The sequence below is a fragment of the Mustelus asterias genome, chromosome 2 (genome assembly GCF_964213995.1).
Source record: "Mustelus asterias chromosome 2, sMusAst1.hap1.1, whole genome shotgun sequence".
NCBI classification, from domain to species: domain Eukaryota; kingdom Metazoa; phylum Chordata; class Chondrichthyes; order Carcharhiniformes; family Triakidae; genus Mustelus; species Mustelus asterias.
In genome coordinates, this window is record NC_135802.1 from 47,219,517 (window position 1) to 47,247,113 (window position 27,597).

Consider the following 27,597-nt stretch of genomic DNA (forward strand, 5'->3'; position numbering starts at 1 on the left):
TCACTCTTGGTGACAGACATTTTAATGAAATACTGTTGCAAGAAGGATGCTAATTTGACCACAAATGTTTTGTGAATCGCCACTAGCCAGAGATATGCAGCTTGTGCCTCCTTTATTCCCATCTATCTCTGTCACAATCGGAATGTGTTTTCTGGGGAATGCAGCCTTTCTGGATTCCAATCTGCTGGCCTGTTAAATTTATAGTTAAAACACCCAAAAGCTACAAGAGTAGCTAGTTATCTATTTCTGAAGAGCAGCACACATATATGTGGTGACCCACTGTAACTACGTATTATATGCCTGGACACATCCCTGATACGCCTGACCCGAGACTCCTCCCTTTCCACCTGATCGAGGTATAAAGGTGACGGTTCCTCCCCTCTGCCTCAGCCTGGACCAGGCTAGCTACAAGGGTGTGTTCCAGTTCTTTGTGATTAAAAGCCTGTTGCATTTCACACACTCGCTATAGTCCTCGTGAATATACATAAAAATAAAAATGAAAAGCTGGACTGAAAGAGACCAGTTGGTCTGTTGAGTCAACTTATTTGTCAACAACACAAGGATACTTGTGTGCCAAATGTTGGAAGTAGCGATAGACCGAGTTAAGCGATCCCACAACCAATACATCAGGTCTAAGATCTGCAATCCTGCCACATTCAGTTGTGAATGATGGTGGACAATGAAACAACTATTCAAAGGAGGAGGCTCTAGAGATAGCCCCATCCTCAACTGATTTGAACATCAGTTCAAATAACTAACACAGGCCTCAATTCTGTCTGCCCATTTGCAGTTGGATAATAAAGAACATTAGTAGTCATGGCAAAGGAACAGTTTCATCTCACCTGTCTCCGCTGAAGTCCTAGAGGTGAAAGGCCAGTGTTCTAATCCATTTTAACACAGTGTTCCACCTGTAGCTGCCTGTAATTATTTTTCTAACAGCCTGCAAAACAATTAAGTTGATCTATTACAATTTAGCGACAGACACTTATCTTCCCTGGTGCCACAACAAAATAATTGATCTAATGACAATTAATCACCAAATAGTGGAACCTAGCTTATGTTAAAACACTACAAAGCATTGCAATTCATTTGAGACAATACCTCCTTCTCTAAGCAAGAGCTTTGGGTACTTAATTGAAACAACTGCATTTATTTGCCTTAGTTTGTCACACTGACTAAAACAAAAATTGTTTCCAAAAATTTTAATCCAAATTCTAGAAATTACTGTTGTGCAGTCAATTAAAAAAGCTGTTACCTTTCGTATCACAATCCATAAAAGACATTTAATGATTTCAGATATGTGAATGAAATTAAAACTTGCCTAGCAATTAAAAATCTGTCATAACAGAATAAACTCAAAGATGGCAGAGTTACATCAAATCATAAAGTAACATATTGGTCTCTCAAATTAATTCTCTCCTATTTTGAGTTTAATATACAATTAAATGGGCACACTTAAACCAACTTTGCTGTTTGCATGTTATTAGCTCAAAATGCATTTGGCACATATCCAGTGCCAAATTGGAGAAATGGATTATGACTGCTCTTAATTTGTTAATATTGACAACTTTGAAATGAAGGAACATCACATCCTATTAACTTGAGTCGGTTCCAAGTTAAGAATGTTCTGACACCTAACTCACACTGTATTAGATACAAGGCTTTTCACAGACTATAGTTTCAAATTCCAATATCTTTTCTATTCCAGTTTTGTGGAAATCTTGGGAGTACTTTATCTTAAATGCAGTGAGAACTTTGGAAATGTCTACCAGCCATCAAACAAAAAATATAGGTAGATTATGGCATCAACAATGCCGTTCTTTAAAATTCTTCAGGAAAAATTGAGTAGAGGTGAACTTTTTAAAATGAGTTGTCACTAAATACTGTCTGGGGCTTTACACAGAAATGAAAGTGCACAGAATTCCCTTATCGTCTTTAAAATTGATCGTTTTATGTTTGAACTGGTTCTATATTAATCCCAAACTTTATAACTCTGCAGTCATAACTCATTTCTGTTTCCATGCCTCGGTTATCCCTGCATTAATTGCCCACAATCTATTGTTTTTTCCCAAAACTCGGATGATGAATAGGCTGCAAATCCTGTGGGTTTTCCAGTGATCTGAATGTTCTTCAACCTCTATAGTATGCGTTGTTCCCAAAGATACTCATTCGATTTTTTGTGGTTAATTTTATGGTTGTTACAGTTCTATTCTCTCAGGAAAATCATTTCTTCTTCTGCCCCGGCTTCGTCTGTGCGACATCATCAGATTGTTGGTGACATCCAGCATTATTTTCATCCTTCGGTTACAATTTGTAGATTATTCTCGTGTATTTACTCTGTCAGTTCACACTTGCTCCTTGACATTAAAACCTAAGAGAACGTCAAGTTAGAGTGATGGGGATGAGAAGGGGCCGCAAGGGAGAGCGTTTGCATATTAAAACACAGCAAGGCAAGGGAGGCAGGTGGTCCAGCTCAAGGTAAAAGCAGGACATCTTGGTAATATTGTTTTCCAGGGGGGGTGGCGGTAGGTAGGGGGGGGGGCACAGGCAGAGACCCCTATCAATTAGGAGTTGGGAAATGAGGTTTCATGAGGGGGCAGATGGTGCCAATCACAACAAAGTGGGGAGTGTGGTGGACCTCAGTTGTGCCTTTGTCCTATATGGACCACCGTTGTGTGTGTTTGTCATACCTGGACACACCCCCTCCCGGTTCGGTTCCTCCCCTCGGCACCTAGTATAAAGGTGGCTGTCTCCTCCCCCTTCTTCAGTCCAGGTCGGTTATTTGTTGGGATCTGCTCCTGATTCTGTTGTGAATAAAAGCCTACACTTGTATTGGCACACCGGTAGTCTTTCGCCTTATTGATAGCGCATCAGGGAGAAAGGCTACAACTGGCAGAGGAGAGGCCAAAGGCTTCACAGAATGTCTGGGAGTGTAGTTCCACTCCTCTAGGCCTCCATGTAATGCCATAAAAAGGCACTTCCCTCTCCGAACCAACAGTTCCCTCCTCCCCTACTGTTGTTTCCTAATTTAAATGATAATGAAGTATCCCTCAAGGGTGGGTCACTAATATGACACAAAACCCTACACCTAAGCAATATCAGTCGGGGTGGCATGGTGGCACAGTGGTTAGCACTGCTGCCTCACAGTGCAAGGAACCCGAGTTCAATTCCAGCCTCAGGAGGTCGTGTGGAGTTTGCATATTCTCCCAGTGTCTGCGTGGGTTTCCTCTAGGTGCTCCAGTTTCCTCGCAAAGTCTAAAGATGTGCAGGTTAGGTGGACTAGCCATGTTAAATTGCCCCTTAATACCTGGGTGATTAGTAGGGTAAATACGCGGGGTAAAGGGATCGGGTCTGTTGTCACTGCAGGCTTGTTGGGCTGAAAGGCCTCCTACTGTACTGTAGGGATTCTATGATTCAAAAGGTGTGTACATAACCCTGTCAAAATTAAAATTTTGAATGCCCACATCTCCCTCTCTGACCCTCACACCATGGAATTAAAATTCTATGGGGGTTGAGGAAACCATAATTTTTTAATCAGAACACCTTTGTACCCTCGTCCCCTTCTGGCCCACCTCTTGGAAATCTCACCCCAGTAAATATCAGGACTTGTGTTCCCCTGGTAACCTGCACCATCTATGGCAATATTGTTGTGTAGGCATAAAAAAATAAGGTTTTATGTTACAGCACCATGAATTTCACTAAGTAAATAGGAACTGAAAACTTGGCCAAACTATGTTATTCTGAAGAATGATTTGCCATTTCGCCCCACTGATCTTTCTCACAGTGAGACTTGCTCCAAAGATTGATTGTTGGGCTGTTATACAATTGATTGTCACATAGAAACTTGATCGATCCCACGTCTCCAGGGCATCTTGATTGTCGAGTTTCCTGCATCACTGCCTTATGAACCACACGCAGTTCACAAAATAAAACACCGAGACACAGATGGTGGATATCTGTCCATCAAAATAAATCCTCGAACTCTTAATATTAACACATTTCTTCATTTTATCCATTCTTAGAAAGGCCAGTGGCAGTGATAAGATCCTGTTCTTACCTTCACGCCATCCAGTTTGGATCTTCTGATTAGCATTAATTTATTTACAGTCAGAGCAAGGGACGGCACAGTAGCACAGTGGTTAGCATCGCTGCCTCAAAGCGCCAGTGACCTGGGTTTGATTCCCGGCTTGGGTCACTGTCTGTGCGGAGTTTGCACGTTCTCCCCGTGTCTGCGTGGGTTTCCTCCTGGTGCTCTGGTTTCCTCCCACAGTCCGAAAGTCCCTCAGTGTACCTGAACAGGTGCTGGAGTGCGGCGACTAAGGGATTTTCACAGTAGCTACATTGCAGTGTTAATGTAAAACCTACTTGTGACTAATAAATAAACTTTACTTTAGTTTAGAGCAAAATTTATCATCTTCCGCAGTTATTGCAGGAAAAGGTTTTGTGCTTCTCTCAGTGAGATGATTTTCATTCTAAAACACCAAAGGTGAAAGATGAGATCAAAATATATTCTAACCTCTTAAGCAAACTTCCAACTATCACTGCCCATTGTAACTTAATAAAACTTAAGCCAGCAATTACTGTTGATTATAGTAATGAAAAAGAGAGCTGGAATTTTTAAAGTTCCTCTCTTAACCTACTAATGTTCCAAATGGTTTCGCAGCAACTTAAGTAATTTTGAATTAATGTGAGGAAACGTAGATAAAGATCTTACAAACATCAATGAGATAAATGTCCAATTAAACTGATGTCGGTTTAATTGTTGGTTGAGGGATAAATGTTGCCCAGAATATAAAGGGAATTTCCCTGCTCTTCTTCCATTTATTACATCCACCTGATAGGAAGTTCAGTCAAAAAGGCAGCACCTCTGACAATGCAGCATTCCCTCAGTACTGCAGAGAGAGTCAGTAGAGATTATTTCCTCACATGTAGAGTGGGGATTATTTCCACAATTTTCTGATGCAGAGAGTTGCTGAGGCCCACATCTGATATTGGGTGAATACTTAACACGTTCACATGAAATAAATGTACCTGCTTTTTAAAATATTTATTTGAGACAGTTCAGTACCTCAATTAAAATAGTGAAGAGAGGAATATCATATGAGATATTAAGCATATCATTAACAACAATTTCAGCCTCATGATTTGTCTCCTCAGTAGAGAAAGACATATTCATGATCTGAAAAGTGCAGGAGAAAAGTTCATTGTTGAAGGAGGTGAACTGTACAACAATAACATCTGTTGATAGCTATGCGGCAGTCTTGAATTTATTACTGCAAGAAAGATTGGCAAAAACTTCACAGACTCAATCACCATGATCATCAGAAAACCACTTCAAAATATTGCAAGCATTTCAGAATTGCTTTTTCCTATTCATAACATAAGGATATAAGAAACACGAGAAGGAACAGACCATACGACCCCTGGGGCATGCTCCGCCAGTCAATACCATCATGGTTAACTCCACTTTCCTGCCCACTTCTCATGTTCTTTCAGACCCCAAAAGATCAAAAATCTGTCAACCCCAGCCTTAACTATACTCAAAAACAGAGCATCCACAACCCTCCGGGATACAGACTTTCAAAGATCCATCACCCTTTTAGCGAAGAAATTTCTCATCTCAGTCCTAAATGATTGATCCCTTCTCCCAGACTGCATCCCCATGTTCTAGATCCCCAGCTAGGGAAAACAATCTCTCAGTGTCTATTTACCCTGTCAAGCCCCTTCAGAATCTTAAATGTTTCAATGATATCACCTCTCATTCTTCTAAACTCCAGAGTATAGGCCCAACCCGACTCAGCCTCTCTTCAGAAGATACCCTCTCATTCCAGGAATGAATCTAGTGAACCATTGTTGTATCGCCTCCGATTCAAGTACATCCTTTCTTAAGTATAGAGAACAGAAATGGTCAGAAATGGTCCAGATCACCAACCTATCCTGGTCCCTCCATGCTGACACTATAGTTAAGAAAGCCCACCAATGCCTCTACTTTCTCAGAAGACTTAGGAAATTTGGCATGTCCGCTATGACACTCACTGAAGGAGGAAATTTTCCAGAAAACCATATTTGTATCATCAAATATATTTTTATTGGACTAATTGGCACCACTCATAACGGGCCAACAATGCAGAGGGGCACCCCCGGATGGATATTCGATCGGGTCTCCCCCTGCACAGCTGAGAGACTCACGAATTTCAGAAACTGCGGGAGATCCCTAATCTGCCTAGCAACAGCCTGTAGCTGCATTTTAAACTGGCCAAGGACGATCAAGACCCCTATGAAACGAGCCATAGAGTGGGTTATCAAAACCAAGCTATCACTGAAACATTACTAATTCGGCCAAGGCAGACATAAAAATCTGATAAACCAAGATATAAGAATAAAAGGTTAGAATGAAGTACTCCAGACATCCAACAAGACAGGATAACATTAACACTCAATCTCACAAGCAGGAAACACAGACACGGGACAATAGGATCAAATTCAAATAAGGGGACACATAGAGATGATAATGGGAAACGCATTTAGACACCGGGGCAGGACCAAGTAATCCCATTAACACGAACACACACCATACAAATGCAAATTGACAAGCCTCCCAGAGAACTTCCTGACCTGACAGACCACTTTATACATATTGTAAAAAGATGCATAATCAAATGTTCCCGCTCAAATTTGGAGCCCTATAAAGATCCAGGGCTGATGTAATCCAATTGAGATCAACGTGGCCAAGCCACTGTTTCTGAGCTGGCTACGGGGGTCTCCCTAGGATCCTAGTAAATTGTACAATAAAGACACGCTTTGAACCTTGATTTGCGACTCGGCTTCTATTCTGTGCTGGTAAGGGATTTTTCCCTACAACAAAATGGCGTAGTCAGCAGGATTTGATATCTGACTTCTGACTGATGGCCACAGTTTGAAAGTCGGGATCAAATTTAAACGAATCTGATACAAATCCAGAACAGTCAGAGGCGAGTGCAGGTCTCCGTTCAAAGTGAGGTACCTTTAAGGGTTAGGGTTTGTCTGTTTTGAGTATTGTTGTCTTGTAGAACTGTATAATCTTGCCTAAGTTTTAAATTGAAACAGAAGTCCGCACTAAAGAGGTACAGGTCAGAACAACCGCGTGGAAGAAGGTAAGTAACTGTTAACTTTAATAGGAGTAAAAGACCAAAGGTAAAGATAACAGGTTTTGGGCTATTTGATAACAAAGAATTAAGACTAATATAAAGATAAGTACCGCATGCAGAACTAATTGGTGTAACTAACCCAGGATTGTAAATGAAACCGCTGTCTGTGCCAAGGCAATAGGACAAGGGAGTGCTTGACTCAAGGTGCCCTACCCTAAACTGGACGTTAAGAGGAGAAATCTCCCACGCTAAGGTTGGGTTTTGAAGCGGGCGCTAAGAGAGACAGGCACTCAGGGTGCAAGGCACGGACAGTGTAAATCGGGTAACAACACTGACTCTGAAGGGACGAACAACCTCAGAGTCGATACAGTTACTAACTATAACAGGGGCTTTGATAACAGAGTACAGGTGTGTAAGTGTTGAGGAAAAGTGGACCCGATCCATCCTGACCAAGAGACACGACGACGGAGGATCCATTAGGGACCCGGGCGGAGTTTGATAACCTTGTTCGTCTGTAGGGAACACCACAGCCCATAGCAGGATACCCGGTTTTGGGGGGTAACGGATCAACCCTGCTAGTGGGGGTGGTGGCCGAGCGGGAGGCGTTGTACTTAGAGGGGCTGGGAACAGGGGCGGACAAACCCACTAAACAACCAGCACACATCCCAATAAGACAACACAAAATAGTCCAAGCGTGAGGTGTCAGGAATAGTTGGGGGAGCCCAGGGGAAAGAGACCCACTGGAACCTCACTACGAGGCTCTACAGCAATACAGACGGTGCTGGGGCAGTATCAGTGACAGGAGTTGAGGCACTTTTACTGTAGCAGCCAGCATACGGGGGTTGCAGGACTGCTAGACAGAAAAATGGCAGACCACGTTGTTAAGGGAGAAACTGCAGTAGCTCTCATTTTAAAGTATCTGTTAGCCAGAGAAGCGATTGTTGCAAAGATGAAACGGAACGGGTGGAACGCATCACAAACTTTAGAAGATCAAAGAAAGTGGGTAGACGGAGTTAAACGGGACAAAACAAAAGTAATGGGAGTAATATTAGTGACCCAGTTAGCTGGACTAATTGAGGAAGTAAATGCCTCCATGGAGGAGAGACACAAAGAGACAGAACAAATTAAAGTATTACAGGAGAGAGTGAGGGAGTTAGAATACAGAAACAACACTGCGGAGATAACGCAGAGATCAGAGGAAACGGACCCTCGGCGCCCATACGAGTCAGTGCAGAAACATACAGCCACTCCAGCATCAAAAGAAAACATAGACAATTATAATCTAGCGCCAGTCACGAGAGGAGGGACGTTAGCACAACCAAAGGCAACCTATAAGCCTTTTACGCCAGGGGAAAGGCAGCAGATGGATAGGAGAGATCTTAGTTTTTGTATTTCAGTGTGTTTGTGAGATCTGGTAGCTTGTCGAATGTAGGTGGTTGTTGTTGTAATTAGATTGAGAGCAGGGAGCTCTTTGTTCCTGTGGAATGTTTGCTACAGGCAGTAGGTGCAGTACATTGCACCTTGGTTTAGCCTCAGGGGGGCTGGGAGAGTGTTAAAACTGTAAAGATTCAAGTGATAGGATTTCTTGAATTTACTTCTGCTTTGAGTCAATTACAGTTTGGAAGAAAGAAGAATAAAAGCGATTGTCTTAATCAATGCTCAGTATTCTCTTTGAATGTTTTACACTCATCCCAGTCTGAAATGATAAGTTTGAATGAAAAAGGATGTACTGTGGAATGACTTTTGGAAGCTTCCATGTGTGTGTCTGTGTGTGTTTAAACAAAGTGGTTGCGTGGATGCTTTGTTGTTGTTTGTTTTAATGTTAAGAAAGGATTTAAACCTTGGAAGGAAGCATGTGCTCTTTCCTTTGTCTTGAAGTAGAAATTATAAGAGTTAGTTGAGGAGTTAAGAGAAGAAAATAAGTTATTTTGTGGAAAGGTAGAAAAGCAGGAACAAAAGACTGAGGTCTATGAATTAGTTTAAAGTGTATCAAGTCAGTGAAATACAGTATTAATCGCAGAATATCGCGATTTGCGAACGTCAGATAGTTTAGTATTCTGAACTAGTTTAAAATTATGTACTGCCGTCGGAATTTCATGAGCCATCAAGGTTCAAGGTTTGCCAAATATAAAAGCACTGCAAAGCTTAAAACCTAGCCAGTTAAGAAACCAAAATGTTCCTAATCAAATAACTGGTATGTATTGTACCTGCTTTGATTTTGATTCGGCGCCTGTTACTTTTCCTAGAGTGCGGGGGTTTCGATCTGGAGCTCAGTTTAAAAAAAAAAAGAAACGGCTTAAATTAAAAGGGTTTGGATATCACGGGTACGATGTGTAAAGTGGTATGATACAACTGCCGCTTGATTATTTTTATTATACAGTATAGCACTGCCATATAGACACAAGAATAACATCAAATCCTGAAAAGCCTTAACCAACTTTGTATGATATATTCATATACTATATTGGGCATGGATAAAGACATAATTATTTTGTGAAGTACTGTGGTGTAGCGCTTGCACGCAAACAAATGATCAAATTAGAGATAGTGTAAGAGTACTCATATAAAGATCGGAACTGTATGGCATGTGATTTTAATGGGGAAAGCGATGTCTTTTGATAAGATTACATACAAATGAATGGATGTCCAATTGCAGCCAAAAAAGGCCAGTACAAAGTGTTATTTAATTCACACTAAGCTTGCTATGGATGGGGGATGCCAATTCAAGTTGATTCGGACCAGGGAACACATTTCACAGGAAAGGTTCTGAAAAACATTTGCCAACTATTAGGAATAAAACAAAAATTTCACATCCCCTATCACCCACAAAGTTCCGGGATGGTGGAGAGGATGAATCGGACTCTAAAAATAACAATGGCAAAAGCAATGCAATCCTCAGGTAGAAATTGGACAGAAGTCCTACCTGCAGTTCTGATGAGGCTTAGGGCGACCACAAATCGAACTACCGGCTTGACTCCATACGAGCTGATGACCGGGCGAGCAATGCACTTACCCGAAAACATTATTACAGGCTGGACAGATGTGGGTCCGATAAAAGATAGGATCCGACAATACATCCGAGACCTTAGCACCCAATTGAAGGGGATGCGCCGGTCCGTAATTTCTAATCAGGCACAGGTCGACGCAGAGGGGGACTCAGAAATACTACCAGAAGTCCCAAAAGCCGGGAGCCGGGTATTAACAAAGGTGCTTCCTGCAAAACCAGGATTTGCCCCAAGATGGCACGGACCTTACGAGGTCATTATTAGCGGAGATACCTGTGCCTGTATAGATATAAGAGGACAGGGGGTCTGGAAACACTGGACCCAATTAAAACTATATGAGGACAAATAAACTAAAAAAAATACCGTTTTGCTCATTCAACTTCCACAGGAACCAGGACCAGATCCACTATCAAGACGTCGGAACCAACTACCTTTAATTTGATTGCCTGTTTATTTTTTGTATATACTGTAATTGTAAAATACTGTTGAAAAAAAAAAGAGAGCGATATGGGAACAGGGACATATCTGATAATAACCCTGACCATTGTAAATACACTCCAGCATACGAGGGTTAGGGGAGCAGAACCACCAATCATGGAAGGAAACCTATTCCTGAGAACACACATCCAGATCTATGGGAATAGGACCGCTTGTTACCCCTCAGCGCGATCAGTAAACTCCCTATTCATCGCAACACCAGGGTGGCTCCCACAAGAGTTATTCACTATTGACACATCAGGGGCACCCTGCAAAGAACATATTGGGTACTTTAAGCAAGGGATACAAGGAAGGTGTGTAGAGCTCACTGAGCCGGGAATTCTAAGGGGGACGGGACCCCAACCGGAGGAGACACATGGGAACTACCCACAATGTTTTAAGGGAGAGGGATGGGGGTGCGTGCATGCCTTTGTCCCTAAAAATGATTCGTGCGCTGAGGCACATTGTGCTCTCCAGGAGTGCCGGGTCCGGGAAGGACACTTCACTTGTGACTGCAAGCAACAAAAATGCATTGCAGTCACCGCGGGTAGGCAGCTTATGTGTGGCAAGTGCAACAGCACCCACGTAAGCTCAGCCTCAGGGACATATCCATTTGATTCTCACCAAGAGGTACAATCAAGTGGACAGTCCAGGGGGAGGGAAGGTTCCACAAGATGGGGCCATGCGGTCAAACGACCCCGGGGTAATGCATGTTATCGGGTTAAAGACGGGTACGTGTTTTTATTTAAAAATGTATATATGACGGCCACAGACAGGCCTCCAAGGTTCTTTTCCGTAGGGACAATCAGACCTCTCACGGTTCCATGCCCAAGTGAAGGGCATGTCCAGAAACGCATAGTGACCAGGGCCATCAGCGCAGAATTTTGCTCCGACTGGCAGGCCCCTGTCACACTAGGGTCTTCTTTAGGATATGGATTTCTGGGGACACTATCCCTGGGAGGCGCCGCAGGGGTGATCAGTGCCAGTAATAGGAACTTCTTCATATGTGGACTGACCATTTTAGGAAACAACACCCTACAAGCATTAGGCGCAATTGACCAAGAACTCGCAGAACTCAGACTATACACACAACAAACGAGATATGCGGTGGACTATCAGCTAGCCAGACAAGGCGGGGTATGCACCATCATCAAGGACAAATGCATCACATACGTACACGACGAGACACTAAACATAACAGCAGCCATGTCCGGGATACAAAAGCAATTGGATAACTTTAAACAGGGGTTAACAGGGACTGATGGGTGGTTAGGATGGCTGTTTAACACCGTTTGGGGAGCATATATTATGAAGGGATTAATCCTAGTAGTAGCCATCCTGTTCACAGTCTGCCTTGGCCTAACCTGTATTAAAGTGATATGTGCAAATATTACATCAAGAATGCTACCCACTGCCAGTATCCAGATGCAAGAACTTAACAACGACCCAGAAGAGGAGGAACAACGGCAAGGACAACAGCTGTACAAATCACAGTTCCTCTGAAGGTCGTCCATGGGGGGTCAGCCATGAATGGCACCCCCTGGACGAGAGGAGGGACTGAAGGAGGAAATTTTCCAGAAAACCATATTTGTATCATCAAATATATTTTTATTGGACTAATTGGCACCACTCATAACGGGCCAACAATGCAGAGGGGCACCCCCGGATGGATATTCGATCGGGTCTCCCCCTGCACAGCTGAGAGACTCACGAATTTCAGAAACTGCGGGAGATCCCTAATCTGCCTAGCAACAGCCTGTAGCTGCATTTTAAACTGGTCAAGGACGATCAAGACCCCTATGAAACGAGCCATAGAGTGGGTTATCAAAACCAAGCTATCACTGAAACATTACTAATTCGGCCAAGGCAGACATAAAAATCTGATAAACCAAGATATAAGAATAAAAGGTTAGAATGAAGTACTCCAGACATCCAACAAGACAGGATAACATTAACACTCAATCTCACAAGCAGGAAACACAGACACGGGACAATAGGATCAAATTCAAATAAGGGGACACATAGAGATGATAATGGGAAACGCATTTAGACACCGGGGCAGGACCAAGTAATCCCATTAACACGAACACACACCATACAAATGCAAATTGACAAGCCTCCCAGAGAACTTCCTGACCTGACAGACCACTTTATACATATTGTAAAAAGATGCATAATCAAATGTTCCCGCTCAAATTTGGAGCCCTATAAAGATCCAGGGCTGATGTAATCCAATTGAGATCAACGTGGCCAAGCCACTGTTTCTGAGCTGGCTACGGGGGTCTCCCTAGGATCCTAGTAAATTGTACAATAAAGACACGCTTTGAACCTTGATTTGCGACTCGGCTTCTATTCTGTGCTGGTAAGGGATTTTTCCCTACAACACTCACCAACTTTTACAGATGCATCAGAGAAAGCATTCTTTCTGGTTGTATCACAGCTTTGTATGGGCTCCTGCTCTGCCCAAGACCACAAGAAACTACAAAGGGTCATGAATGAAGCCCGGTCCTTCACTCAAACCAGCCTCCCATCCATTGACACTGTCTACACTTCCCGCTGCCTTGAAAAAGCAGCCAGCATAATTAAGGACCCCACGCACCCTGGAAAAATACTCTTTCTCCAACTTCTATCGTTGGGAAAAAGATACTAAAGTTTGAGGACACGTAACAACTGACTCAAGAATACCTTCTTCTCTGCTGCCATCAGACTTTTGAGTGGACCTACCTCATATTAAGTTGATCTTTCTCCACACCCTAGCTATCACTGTAACACTACATTCTGCACCCTCTCCTTTCCTTCTCTATGAACGGTATGCTTTGTCTGTATAGCGCGCAAGAAACAATACTTTTCATGGTGTACAAATACAAGTGACAATAATAAATCAAATCAAATCAAATCAACAGAGCTATGTATAACACCCTAGGTGTGGCCACACCATCACCTCAAACAACTGAGTCAAAATTTCCTTTTATTTGTATTCCAATTCCCACAGAATGGAGCTCAACATGCCATTTGCCTTCCTAATTACTTACTGACCAGAATTTTATGGCTGTTCACTCTGGCGGGATCGTGACAACATACCCCCGCCGCAGGTTTCCTGGTAGTGTGGGGATGCAGTAAATGGGAAATAGTGCTTTAAAAAAAAAACAAAGTGGATTTGCTGCTTCCACATATTGGATGGAATTCTCCAGCCATTCATGCCCTGTCACCATTGCCAGCAAGAATGGAGAATTTAGAATCCAGCCAAATCTCTGTTCACTGCAGCAGGACTGGAGAATCCAAGCTTCAGGTGATCCCTCCCCAGTATACATCATCCATCAACTTGTTGTCCACTCACTGAACCTGTCTACATCTCTTTCCAGTCCACCTAGCTTTGTGTCATCAACAAACTTAGATAGATTAATCTAGGCCTTGTTGACTAAGTCATTCATAAACAATTGTAATAGCTGAGACCCCAGCACTGATCCTTGTGGCACTCACTAGTTACAGCAGCCATATTGAAAATGCCTCATTTATCCCCATCATTTGCATCCGGTCTAATAACTAACCCACTAACATGCTAATACATTGCTCTAACTCCTTTAGCCCTTATTTGTTTATTAACCTTCTGCGTGGCACCTTATTGAACACCTATTGGAAATCCCAGTATAGTACATCCACTGGTTTGCCTTTATCTATCCTATCAGCTACATCCTCAAAAAACTAATGAATTTGTGAGCAGAATTTTCCTTTTGCAAAACCATGTTGACTTTGTTTTGGTCATACTGGATTCTGATATGTGCAGAATGTGCGGAGATTCTGGATATGTGCAGAAAAAATAGGGTTGTTGTAGTGGGAGACTTCAATTTCCCTGGTATAGACTGGAAAGTGCTTAGGGCTGGGGGTCTGGACGGGGAGGAATTTGTAAAATGCGTACTGGAAGGTTCTTTGGAACAGTATGTAGATAGCCCAACTAGAGAGGAGGCTATACTGGATCTAGTTCTGGGAAATGAGCCCGGTCAGGTCGTCAAACTTTTGGTAGGGGAACATGTGGCAAATAGTGACCACAACTCTGTTAACTTTCGGATATTAACTTTAGGAAAGCTAATGGTATTTGCTACCAAATAAACCTGCTGGACTTTAACCTGGTGTTGTTAAAACTCTTACTGAACTTTAGGATAGTAATGGACAAAGACGAGTGTTGTCCTAAGGGTAGGCTGCTAAATTGGGGGAAGGCTAACTATAGCCGGATTAGGCAGGAATTAGTGGCCGTTGATTGGGAGAGGCTGTTCGGGGGTAAGTCCACGTCTGGCATGTGGGAGTCTTTTAAGGAACAGTTGATAAGGCTGCAGGATAGGCATGTGCCTGTAAAAAGGAAGGATAGGAAAGGTAGGATTCGAGAGCCGTGGATAACCAGGGAAATTGAGGATCTGATCAAAAAGAAAAGAGAGGCGTACGTTAGGTCCAGGCAACTGAAAACAGATGCAGCTCTGGAGGAATACAGAGAGAGTAGGAAAGAACTCAAACGGGAAGTTAGAAGGGCAAAAAGAGGTCACGAAATGTTCTTGGCAGACAGGATTAAGGAGAACCCTAAGGCATTTTATTCATATGTTAGGAACAAAAGAGTTGTCAGGGAAAAAGTCGGACCTCTCAGGGACAAAGGAAGGGAATTATGCTTAGAACCCAAGGGAATAGGGGAGATCCTAAATGAATACTTTGCATCGGTATTCACAAAGGAGAGGGACTTGTTGACTGGGAGTGTCTCAGAGGGAGGTGTTGACCCATTAGAGAGAATCTCCATTACAAGGGAGGAAGTGTTAGGTTTTTTAGGTAACATTAAAACTGACAAATCCCCAGGGCCTGATGGCATCTATCCTAGACTGCTCAGGGAGATTTAATTGCTGGGCCTCTGATGGAAATCTTTGTCTCTTCGTTGGACACAGGTGAGGTCCCTGAGGATTGGAGGATAGCGAATGTGGTACCGTTATTTAAGAAGGGTAGCAGGGATAACCCGGATAATTATAGGCCAGTGAGCTTGACGTCCGTGGTAGGGAAGTTGTTGGAGAGGATTCTTAGAGACAGGATGTATGCGTATTTAGAACGGAACAATCTCATTAGTGACAGACAGCATGGTTTTGTAAGAGGGAGGTCGTGCTTACAAATTTGGTGGAGTTTTTTGAGGAAGTGACAAAAACGGTTGACGAAGGAAGGGCCCTGGATGTCGTCTATATGGATTTCGGTAAGGCATTTGACAAAGTCCCTTATGGCAGGTTGGTTAAGAAGGTTAAGGCTCATGGGATACAAGGAGAGGTGGCTAGATGGGTAGAAAACTGGCTTGGCCACAGGAGACAAAGGGTGGCAGTCGAAGGGTCTTTTTCCGGCTGGAGGTCTGTGACCAGCGGTGTTCCGCAGGGCTCTGTACTGGGACATCTGCTATTTGTGATATATATAAATGATTTGGAAGAAGGTGTAACTGGTGTTATTAGCAAGTTTGTGGGTGACACGAAGATGGCTGGACTTGCGGATAGCGATGAACATTGTCGGAAAATACAGCAGGATATAGATAGGCTGGAAAATTGGGTGGAGAAATGGCAGATGGAATTTAATCTGGATAAATGCGAAGTGATGCATTTTGGAAGAACTAACGTAGGGGGGAGTTATACAATAAATGGCAGAGCCATCAAGAGTATAGAAACACAGAGGGACCTAGGTGTGCAAGTCCGCAAATCCTTGAAGGTGGCAGCACAGGTGGAGAAGGTGGTAAAGAAGGCATATGGTATGCTTGCCTTTATAGGACGGGGTATAGAGTACAAAAGCTGGAGTCTGATGTTGCAGCTGTATAGAACGCTGGTTAGGCCACATTTGGAGTACTGCGTCCAGTTCTGGTCGCCGCACTACTAGAAGGACGTGGAGGCTTTACAGAGAGTGCAGAGAAGGTTTACCAGGATGTTGCCTGGTATGGAGGGTCTTAGCTATGAGGAGAGATTGGGTAAACTGGGCTTGTTCTCCCTGGAAAGACAGAGAATGAGGGGAGATCTAATAGAGGTGTACAAGATTATGAAGGGTATAGGTAGGGTGAACAGTGGGAAGCTTTTTCCCAGGGCGGAGGTGACGATCACGAGGGGTCACGGGCTCAAGGTGAGAGGGTCGAGGTATAACTCAGATATCAGAGGCACATTTTTTACACAGAGGGTGGTGGGGGCCTGGAATGCGCTGCCAAGTAGGGTGGTGGAGACAGACACGCTGGCACCATTTAAGACTTACCTGGATAGTCACATGAGCAGCCTGGGAATGGAGGGATACAAACGAATGGTCTAGTTGGACCAAGGAGTGGCACAGGCTTGGAGGGCTGAAGGGCCTGTTTCCTGTGCTGTACTGTCCTTTGTTCTTTGTTCTTTGTATACCATGTTTTTCTAAGTGCATTGGGTTAAGACTTTTTAAATCATAGATTCCAGCATTTTCCTGACTATCGATGTCATTTAAAATGTGCCACTAGTTTCCTGTTTTGATGGTATTTAATTTGCTAATTTCCAATCTGCCCAGAATTCTAGGATCTTGGCATTTTGGAAATTGATAACCCAGTGCATCCACTATCGCTGCAGCTCAGGGCCACATTTCACGTGCTTCTCCCAGGCACGTTTTCAGCGGGGGGCCATGTAAAATAAGGAGGGTATCCACCCCACCACCTTCACTCCCACCATTCAGCTCACCCCCATAATAAAGAGGATAGGTGGGTAGGTGGGTGCTGAAATCAACTACCTGACCATCACATTCAAATAAATAATCATGGGTGAATTAAGCTTGTTAGCAAGCCAATTGACCTGAATCGTACACTGCCCATTCCATAATTGGGTTGGCGTGGGCAGTCAGTTGGCCGTGGGCAGGGCATTGTTTTAATGCTTTTTAAAAGGGTGGGAAGAGTATTATATTCGAGGGGTCCCCTTTTAATTCATAGCTGCCTGCTATCTGAAATCTACCCCTCACTCCCCCCCACCCTCCTTAACTGGCCTAAACCCCCGCTGCCCAATATCCAGGACTTGTCTTGCTCCAGGATCCAAGGGCCTCTTGAGCCTGCTCCAATCCCAGCAGCACCCACTAATGCACTCTTCCACTGCCAGCATTGCTGCCAGCCAATTCGATTGGCTGGATTCTCCCTAAGGCAGGACTTCTTCCCCAGCGAGGGGTACAAATCCCACTCTGCGCCAAGTAGTACACCCGCTGCGCATTATGACTGCGGTGTGGGATGGCATGGAGCGGGTCAATTCAGCTCCATGCCAACGTTTCTTCTTTGGTGGAGGAAGGGGTGGAGTGTGGGCAGAGGGTGAAAGTGCCTCCCTCCATCCTTGAATAGAGGGATTATATTTACTGCTTTCCAGTCTGATGGAACCTTTCCAGAACCGAGCAATTTTGGAAAATTAACACCAATGTATCGACTATTTCATTAGCCACCTGTTTTAAGATCTTTGGATGAAGTCCACCAGGACCCAGAGACTCTTTAGCCCACAGATCCACTTTGCTCGGTGAGGCTTCCCTAATGATTATAATTTCACCAAGTTCCTCTCTCCCCTCCACCTCTTGATTTACAGCTATGGAATATTTTTTGTATCCTCTATAGGGAAGACAAAAGCAAAATATTTGTTCATTTCACCTGTCATTTATTAATTAACTATCATTAACTCCCCATTATCATCCTCTGGAGAACCAACACTCATTTTACTTATTCCTTTCCTGTTTAAATACCAGACAAAATTGTTGTTATTTGTTTTTTCATTTCTAACAAGTGAGAGGATGCAGCAGACACTACAATCGGGGCACAGGCTCCAGCAATGTGTCATGGCTCTCATTATATGATGCTAAGAAAATGTGAATTGGAGTCATGGGCCAGGTGTAAAATGGATAATACTTGTTGCCCAGAAATCACCTCTGATTTGTCCTGATGACTGAAAAAGTGCCACAGAATGAAAGAATCATCACTGCTGCCAGACTAACAGGTATTTACCAGCATGATGTACTGAGCATGATCGCCCAGTAACTGCACATTCAGCGAGTGGTAACCTTTGCAGCCAAAAGCAAAATACTGCTGGAATCTGAAACAAAAACAGAAAATGCTGGAAAATCTCAGCAGGTCTGACAACATCTGTGGCGAGCGAATAGAGCCAACCTTTTGAGCCTGGATGACCCTACATCAGAGCTGGTGAACATCTCATCTCTGACATCATGGTTTCCAGCATTGTCTCAATGTCAGATTAACTGGCCTGTAGTTCCCTCCTTTTCTTGAAAGCGGTGTAACATTTGCAATTTTTCAATCCACTGGAACTCTTTCAGCAGCTAGGAAATTTTGGAAGGTCACATCCAGTGCATCCACTATCTGTGCAGCCACCTTTATGTAGAACCTTAGGGACTTGGCTTTTAGTCTGACTTGTGCTTCAAGTACATGTTTACCACAACAGACAGCCAGAGAGCCAGCTCTGTTTTTTTTAATCAATCTAATCATTCCCATTCTGATTGTCCAGAGGGTATTATCTAGGCTGACCAGTGTCTCGTTGAGCTTTGGCAGACTGCACAGTATTATAATCAAAGATTTTTATATGAAGTGCTGTCACACTTAGTTTTCCTAAATTTGACTGAATGAGAATAGAGTACAAATGATTGCAGATCTGAACTATTCAATCTTGTTGGAGTACAATGATTCACTTGTTGGTACTTCAGGAAACAAATGACTGTAACACTAAATTATACCAGGTTCAGAAAGAAACCAACATAAGCAACCTTCCAAGCAGTGAATTTCTGGATTAGTAAATAATCTTTGATTTAAATTCATGATTTATTTTGGCAGTTTCTAATTATAGAATAATGTTCAATCAGCACTTCATCTTAGTATTACTGGGAGAAATCATTCTACTTGAATCTAAATTCCAAATATTGCAAGGAGTTTAGAATAGGAAACTAATCACTCGAGATTTTAAAATTCTTATCCTTGTTTTCAAATCTCTTTATGCTCTCACCTCCCCCTCTTTCTCAGTAATCTCTTCCAGCCCCACAACCCTCTAAGATAGCTGTGTACCTCTAATTCTGCCCTCTTGAGAAGCTCCAATTTTAATTACTCCACTATTGGAGGCCGTATCTTCAGCTGCCTTAACTCTGGAATCTTCTCTGCAATCCTCTCTGTTTCTCTTCCTCTCTCTTCTCCTTCAAAGTTATCTCTTTGACCAAGCTTTTGGTCATTTCCCCTAATATCTCTGTATGTGGCTGAGTGGCAAATTATGCTTGATAATGTTCTTGCGAAGCACCTCAGGATGTTTTTAGTAAAGGCTCTATACAAAAGAAGCTGTTGTTATTGTAGATAGGGCAGAGTTTAATACCTCCCTGTGGAGAGTTGGTGGAGGAGGGGCATTTAACTAGGGTCGGTGGGAACCCACTGACTTCCTGCCTCCATCCTGATTAAGTCCTGATGATGGGAAGGTAGTCAATACTCACTTAAAGACCTTATCTCACTACTGCTAGGGAGGGCAACAAGCAAACCAATGTGGCGTGCTTGCGAGTTCCTCACGATGGCGGGGATAGATTTCATTCATAGTCAATCAGTGTCCGATTGAGCGACCTAATGTTGGAAAGGGGGAAACGGTGCAGACATTAAGAAATCTACCCCTCCCCTTGCTGTTGAACCCTTCCCCCTCCCCTGCCACCACCCCACCTAAGAGGCTCCTTCCACCCAGCTGGGGTTACGGGAATAGGGCAGGGTGTGGGCTTGGGTAAAGATGCTCTGCTGGAGAGTTGGTGCAGACCTGATGGGCTGAATGGCCTCCTTCTGCACTGTATGGATTCTATGATGATCCTAGGCCTTGCTGGATGTTGCACCAGCAGCAGCCACCGCCTGCCCAGGGTCTTTCATCCTGAAGAAGGTCCAATGCTGGCACAAAAAGTAATATGGTGGGCATTTCCTAAAAGAGGTGGCACAGGGCTCTCTCTGGCTCTCCTGCAGGTCATCACCTCCATTAAATAGCGCCCTAAGTGCGATTCACAAGAGCTGACTAAACATGCTGAGAGTAAGAACAAGTGGACAGATACCTGTCATATAGTCTAGCGATAACAGAGAGAGTGAGCAGAGATCAACAGTGGACAATGAAGGCTGAAGAAATGCAAGGTAAAATTGACAGGACATAATACAGAGTTGTTCCACAATGTAGAAGCTGTTCACCATCAATATAGCAATGAGATACAGGCAACTACCTGAAAGAAGGGATTTTAATGCAACTTCTGAGATCATAACTGCAAGTCCCACGGCAACAACGTGAAAGGGACAAAACTGAAAATGCTGGAAATTCTTAGCAGGACAGACAGCATCTGTATAGAGGGAATCAGAGTTCATGTTTCAGTTCAATCACCTTTACTCAAAATACAGAAAAATGTATTCACTGCGCCAGGGACCTAGGTTCAATTCCTGGTTTGGGTCACTGTCTGTGTGGAGTTTGCATGTTCTCCCCATGTCTGCATGGGTTTCCTCGGGTGCTCCGGTTTCCTCCCACAGTCTGAAAGACGTGCTGGTTAGGTGCATTGGCCGTGCTAAATTCTCCCTCAGGGTACCCGAACAGGCGCCAGAATGTGACGACTCGGGGATTTTCACAGTAATTTCATTGCAGTGTTAATGTAAGCCTACTTGTGACAATAATAAATAAACTTTAAAACAAACAGCAGCAGATGCATTGGAGCATAGTCTTAGTACAATTGTAGTCTTAATAGAATTGTACAGGGCATAGTGAGACCACATCTAGAGTGTGTATGGTTTTGGTCTCCCTTACCTAAGGAAGAATGGGGGTCGGTTAGCTCAGTTGGCTAGATGGTTGAAGTATTATACAGAATGACACCAACAGCAGGGTATAGTCCCTCTACCAGCTGTGGTAATTCATGGTGGCCTTGCCTCTTTGAATTATGCCATGCTTGCAGAGTGGTGCCCCTTAATCTATGAGTTGCCAAAAATTCTCTCTCTCTAATAGAGGGAGATGACTCTGGTCCTTTGGGACTATGGTGAGATGACATGATGAAAGGAAGGATATACTTGCATTACAGGGTGTCCAACATTCACAATTTTGGTTCTGGGATGAGAAGATTGATCTATAAGAAGCGATTGAGTAAACTGGGCCTATATTCCCTAGAGTTTAGAACAATCTCATTGAAACATAAACAATTCTGAAGGGGCTTGATAGTTAGATGCTTGTGGGATGTATCTCCTGGCTGGGAAGTCAAGACTTGGGGTCACAGTCTCAGAATAAAGGGTTGTCCATTAGGATTGGATAGAGGATCAGACAGAGCCAGCATGGATTTATGAAAGGGAAATCATGCTCAACAAATCTGTTGGAATTCTTTGAAGATGTAACTAGTAGAGTTGACAAGGAGGAACCAATAGATGTGGTATATTTGGACTTTCAGAAAGCGCTTGACAAAGTCCCACACAAGAGATTATCATGCAAGGTTAAAGCTCATGGGATTGGAGGAAGTGTATTGAGATGGATAGAAAACTGGTTGGCAGAGAGGAAACAAAGAGTAGGAATTAATGGGTGCTTTTCAAATTGGCAGGCAGTAACTAGTGGAGTGCCACAGGGATCAGTGCTGGGACCCCAGCTATTCACAATATATATTAATAACTTGGATGAGGGAACAAAATGTAACATCTCAAAGTTTGCAGATGATACAAAGTTGGGTGGGAGGGTGAACTATGATGAGGATGCAGAGATCCTTCAGAATTCTAGACAGGTTGGGTGAGTGGGCTAATCAATGGCAGGTGCAGTATAATTTGGATAAGTGTGAGGTTATTCACTTTGGAAGCAAAAACAAGAAGGCAGATTACTACCTGAATGGCTGTAAATTGGGAGAGGGGAGTGTGCAGTGGGACCTTGTGCACCAGTCACTGAAGGTAACCATGCAGGTGCAGCAGGGGGTAAAGAAGGAAAATGGCAGATTGGCCTTCATTGCAAGAGGTTTTGAGTACAGGAGCAGGGATGTGTTGTTGCAATTATACAGGGCCATGGTGAGGCCACACCTAGAGTATTGTGTGCAATTTTGGTTTCCTTTTCTGAGGAAGGATGTTCTTGCTCTCGAGGGAGTGCAGTGAAGGTTTACCAGGCTGATTCGGGGATGGCGGGACTGATGCATGAGGAGAGATTGACTAGGTTGGGATTGTTTTCACTGGAGTTCAGACGAATGAGGGCGGATCTCATAGAGACTTTAAAAATTCTAACAGGTCTAGACGGGATAGATGCAGGGAGGATATTCCCAATGGTGGGGGAGTCCAGAACCAGAGGTCACGGTCTGAGGATTCAGGGTAGATCATTTATGACGGAAGTGAGGAGACATTTCTTCACCCAAAGAATGGTGAGCCTGTGGAATTCATTACCAAAGGAAGTAGTTGATGCCAAAACATTGAATGCATTCAAGAGGTGACTGGATATAGCACTTGGGGCGAATGGGATCAAAGGTTATGGGGAAAAAGCAAGATTAGGCTATTGAGTTGGATGATCAGCCAGGATCTTAATGAATGGCGGAGCAGGCTCGAAGGGCCAAATGGCCTCCTCCTGCTCCTATCTTCTATGTTTCTATGTTTCTCTGATTGAGGAGAAATTTCTTCACTCAAAATGTTGTGAATCTTTGTAATCTCCACCACAGATAATTCAGTTGTTGAATATATCCAAGTCAGAGATCAACAGATCTTTTCATCTTAAAAGAATTCCGGATATGGAGATAATATGGGAAGGTGGAGGTGAGATAGAAAATCAGCCATAATTTTACTAAATAATGGAACAGCTTAAAGGGCTGAATGCCTCCTATTTCATGTGTTCTGAGATTCTAAAGATGACATGTGAAACCACAGTGGTGCAAACCTGTTTAAAAGATAATGTTTGGCTCCTGGGGAGCTATAAAGCCAGGTGCCATGTTGGCATGGTTGGGCAGCATGGTGGCGCAGTGGTTAGCACTGCTGCCTCACAGTGCCAGGGACCCGGGTTCGATTCCCACCTTGGGTGACTATCCATGTGGAGTTTGCACATTCTCCCTGCGTCTGTGTGGGTTTTCTCCGGGGGCTCCGGTTTCCTCCCACACTCCAAAGGTGTGCAGGTTAGGTGGATTAGCCATGGCGAATGCACAGGGTTATGAGGATAGGGTGGGGTGGGCCTGCATGGGATGTTCTTTCAGAGAGTCGGTGTAGATTCAATGGGCCGAATGGCCTCCTACTGCACTGCAGGGATTCTATGGTTCTATGCTCATATTTTATCAACAACAAAGGTGGATTTGTTGGATTCAGTGGATCAAACGATGCAAGATGGCACATTGGTTAGCACTGCTGCCTCACAGCACCAGGGACCAGGTTCGATTCTGTCCTCAGGTGACTGTGTGGAGTTTGTATATTCACCCTGTGTCTGTGTGTGTTTCCTCCTGATTTCCTCTGAATCAGAAATTATCCCCTATTTTGCTTTAAAGTATAGAATTGCTGGTGATTTAAATATTTTTCCACGTCTTGCTTTTGGTACCAATAACCAGCACTCCCAGATTTGGTATAACAAAACGAGTTGCACAGTAAAGCTCATTCTACTCTGCTCAAGCAGTTTACTCAGTTTTGACCTCGTGTTGCACCAATCTAATTTCCCTTTATTTTTCTGCCCTTATGATCTTTATGAGTGAGGCTGTCAATTTGTTTCAAGATAGTGAACACTTCTGTGCCATGGACCCATAGCAACTGGTAACTCCCTAAATTCATGTGGTGAATTTAAACTTGCAAAAAGAACATTGGTCTGAGTTGCCTTCAAATCCAGTTTCCTCCAGTTGTGAACACGAATAAAAAGGTCAGTGCACAGGTGAAGTGAGAACTTTTACCCTCACTGGCAATTCTCAGCAGTGAAAAGAATTATAGAATCCCTACAGTATCGAAGGAGGCCATTTGGCTCATCGAGCCTCCACCAGCAACAATCCCACCCAGGCCCTATCCCGGTAACCCCATGTATTTACCCCACTAATACCCCTAAAAATGCAATTTTTTTAGCATGGCCAATTCACCTAATCTGCACATCTTTGGAATGTGGGAGGAAACCGGAGCACTCGGAGGAAACCCACGCAGACACGGGGAGAACACGCCAACTCCACACAGCCAGAATTGAACCTGGGATCCTGGCACTGTGAGGCAACAGTGCTAAGCACTGTGCCACTTGCACTACTTAGGTCCAATACCAGTAGCTCTCTTTTCAATTCTGTTTATAAGTTTGTGTAAATTAGGTGAAAGTTTTGTTAGCAGTTTTCCAAAAATTGAAAGTAATGAGAAAACAGTAACTTCCCCGTGGATAGTTGCAGAAAGGTCAGGCAATGGGCAACTATGCTATCCAAGATTGATGATTGAGTCAGGTTACCTGGGAAATAACTACAGCAGCATGAAATTCAATGTCTGCAAGAGACAAAATTTTTTAAAAACCTACGCAATATATAGTTCTATAATACTACTTCCTCCAAAGTGAATAAAGTTAATCTATTTAAAGATATCAGTGATATTCTGTAAATTTACTTCCCGGCTTATCCTGCCTGCTTTATATTTATAATGTGAACTCTATAAGTAGATAAGACCTAATGTTCGAAAAAAAAAGCCATTATATTGTAAGATAACAAATGAAAAACCTCATGAAATTATTTTTTTCTCTGACATATCTCAGTTCTTTTGTGTTATGTGTGTGCTTGGATGCCATAAGTTTTTAAACAATACACGTGAATTCTTCAATCACCAACCATCATTACTTTCCAGAATCCGTTTCTCTGAACTCTTGCCTCTCAATCATTCAAGAGAACGGTTGCAGTGATTGCTGCCTCAGTTTTTCCACTCCAATTGCTCACGCTAATCTGTCTCCATCTGAACTTGTAGCATTCCAATCCCTCAGTTCTAACCCCAGTGTCGAAACTGCTGACAAAAGGAATGTTATTGTACAGTGGAAGAATCTGGTGAAGCCGCAAGTTCTCTCTCTCATGACTCCTATCTCCCTCCAGTCTAGGAATCCACTACCAAATTACATATCGTTATTTCCCAGACTTTGGCAATCCTTTCTCTTCCAAAGATTCTCTCTTCTTTGTTTCCAACCTGTTCCGCAATTCTGTAGATTGTCTTGGAAAGACAGAGGTTGAGGGAAGACCTGATAGAGGTCTACAAAATTATGAGAAGCATAGTCAGGCTGGATAGTCAGCGGCTTTTTCCCAGGGTGGAAGTGTAAATTGCAAGGGGCCACAGGTTCAAGATGAAAGGGGGAAAGTTCAACGGAGAGGTGCGGGGGATGTTTTTCATGCAGAGAGTGGTGGGTGCCTGGAACGCACTGCCAGTGGAGGTGGTGGAAGCAGGCACATTAGCAACATTTAAGAGGCAAATGGATAGGTACATGAATGGGAATGGAGTAGAGGGATATGGTCTGAGTAAGGGCAGAAGCTTTTTTTTTTAGTTTAGTTAGGGCATCATGATCGGCACGGGTTTGGAGGGCCAAAGGGCATCTTCCTGTGCTGTATTTTTCTTGGTTCTACCCTGTGGTGAAAAGTAGGATTACCTTGGTAAACCAACTATTTCAGTTTGCTCTTCTTCTACTGAACCAATTTGCTTTTGTCTTTGTGATTTTCTCACCCCATGCCACCCCTCTACCTTGTTCCATCTCTGACCCAGAGAAGAGAATACTACCACTAGGCCAAAGACTCACGCTGACTTAAACCAATAAAAAAATAATCTGTAGAATGGGAATCTGTCTCCTAAACTGCCTGAACAAACTGGATGCATCTACATAAAGTTAAGTGGGTCGCTTAAAGACACAAGTGGTTATTGTTAATTTCTAGTGCTGAGCCATGCCTGGGTTTTAAATGCAATCAGTTTTACATACCCTATCTGGCTTTCCATCATCAGGTGACCTGTGCCATGTACAATTCTGTAAGCAGCCATCTTGGAATCAGTTCATTAAATACCTCTCACTGAGAAGACACCGATGAAGTTCTGCAATCTTAAACATGAAACATGATGTCATGAGGTAGAGATAAAACTGACTTGTGAACCTGGAAAGGTTGCAGAGAAGACCCAGCTCAGAAAGACACACAGAAGTGTTTAAATCTGAAAAACAGTTGCTGAAAAAGGACTGGGAAATGCAAACACATACCAAAAGCGGTAAGTAAATATTAGCAACATTCGCCAGTAAAAACACAGAAAATTTTGTAAACCTTACAATCCCAGCTTCAGTGGAAATGAAAGGAAATATGTGGCAGAATTGGCTGTTTTTCCACTTACAATGGCAAAACTACAAAATAACAACAGAGTTATGTAATAAGATGCAACCGATGAATATAGCCATACTTCTAACAATGCTGGGTAGGTATTACAGAGAGTGCGATTTTCGTGCCATGTGCGCCCAAAGACCAAAATTTCCCATCTGAGCGCAGTGGATCTTTCAATTGTTTGCCACATTTTCTATCTCTTCCGCTGCAATTCCCAAAGCGGGCAAGACAGGAAATTTTTGGCCAAAGTGTACACTACTCTAAATCCAACTGACAAAAAAGGGAAACAGATGGCAGAGATTTGTAAGCCTTGAATGAGTTTTGAATACTGAGTGAACATTAGAACCATAGAAACCATAGAAAATTACAGCTCAGAAATAGGCCTTTTGGCCCTACTTGTCTGTGCCGAACCATTTTTTGCCTAGTCCCACTGACCTGCACTTGGACCATATCCCTCCACACCCCTTTCATCCATGAACCCGTCCAAGTTTTTCTTAAATGTTTAGCCGGCAGCTCATTCCACACTCCCACCACTCTCTGCGTGAAGAAGTCCCCCCTAATATTCCCTTTAAACTTTTCTCTTTCACCCTTAACCCATGCCCTCTGGTTTTTTTCTCCCCTAGCCTCAGCGGAAAAAGCCTGCTTGCATTCACTCTATCTATACCCATCAAAATCGTATACATCTCTATCAAATCTCCCCTCAATCTTCTACGCTCCAGGGAATAAAGTCCCAACCTATT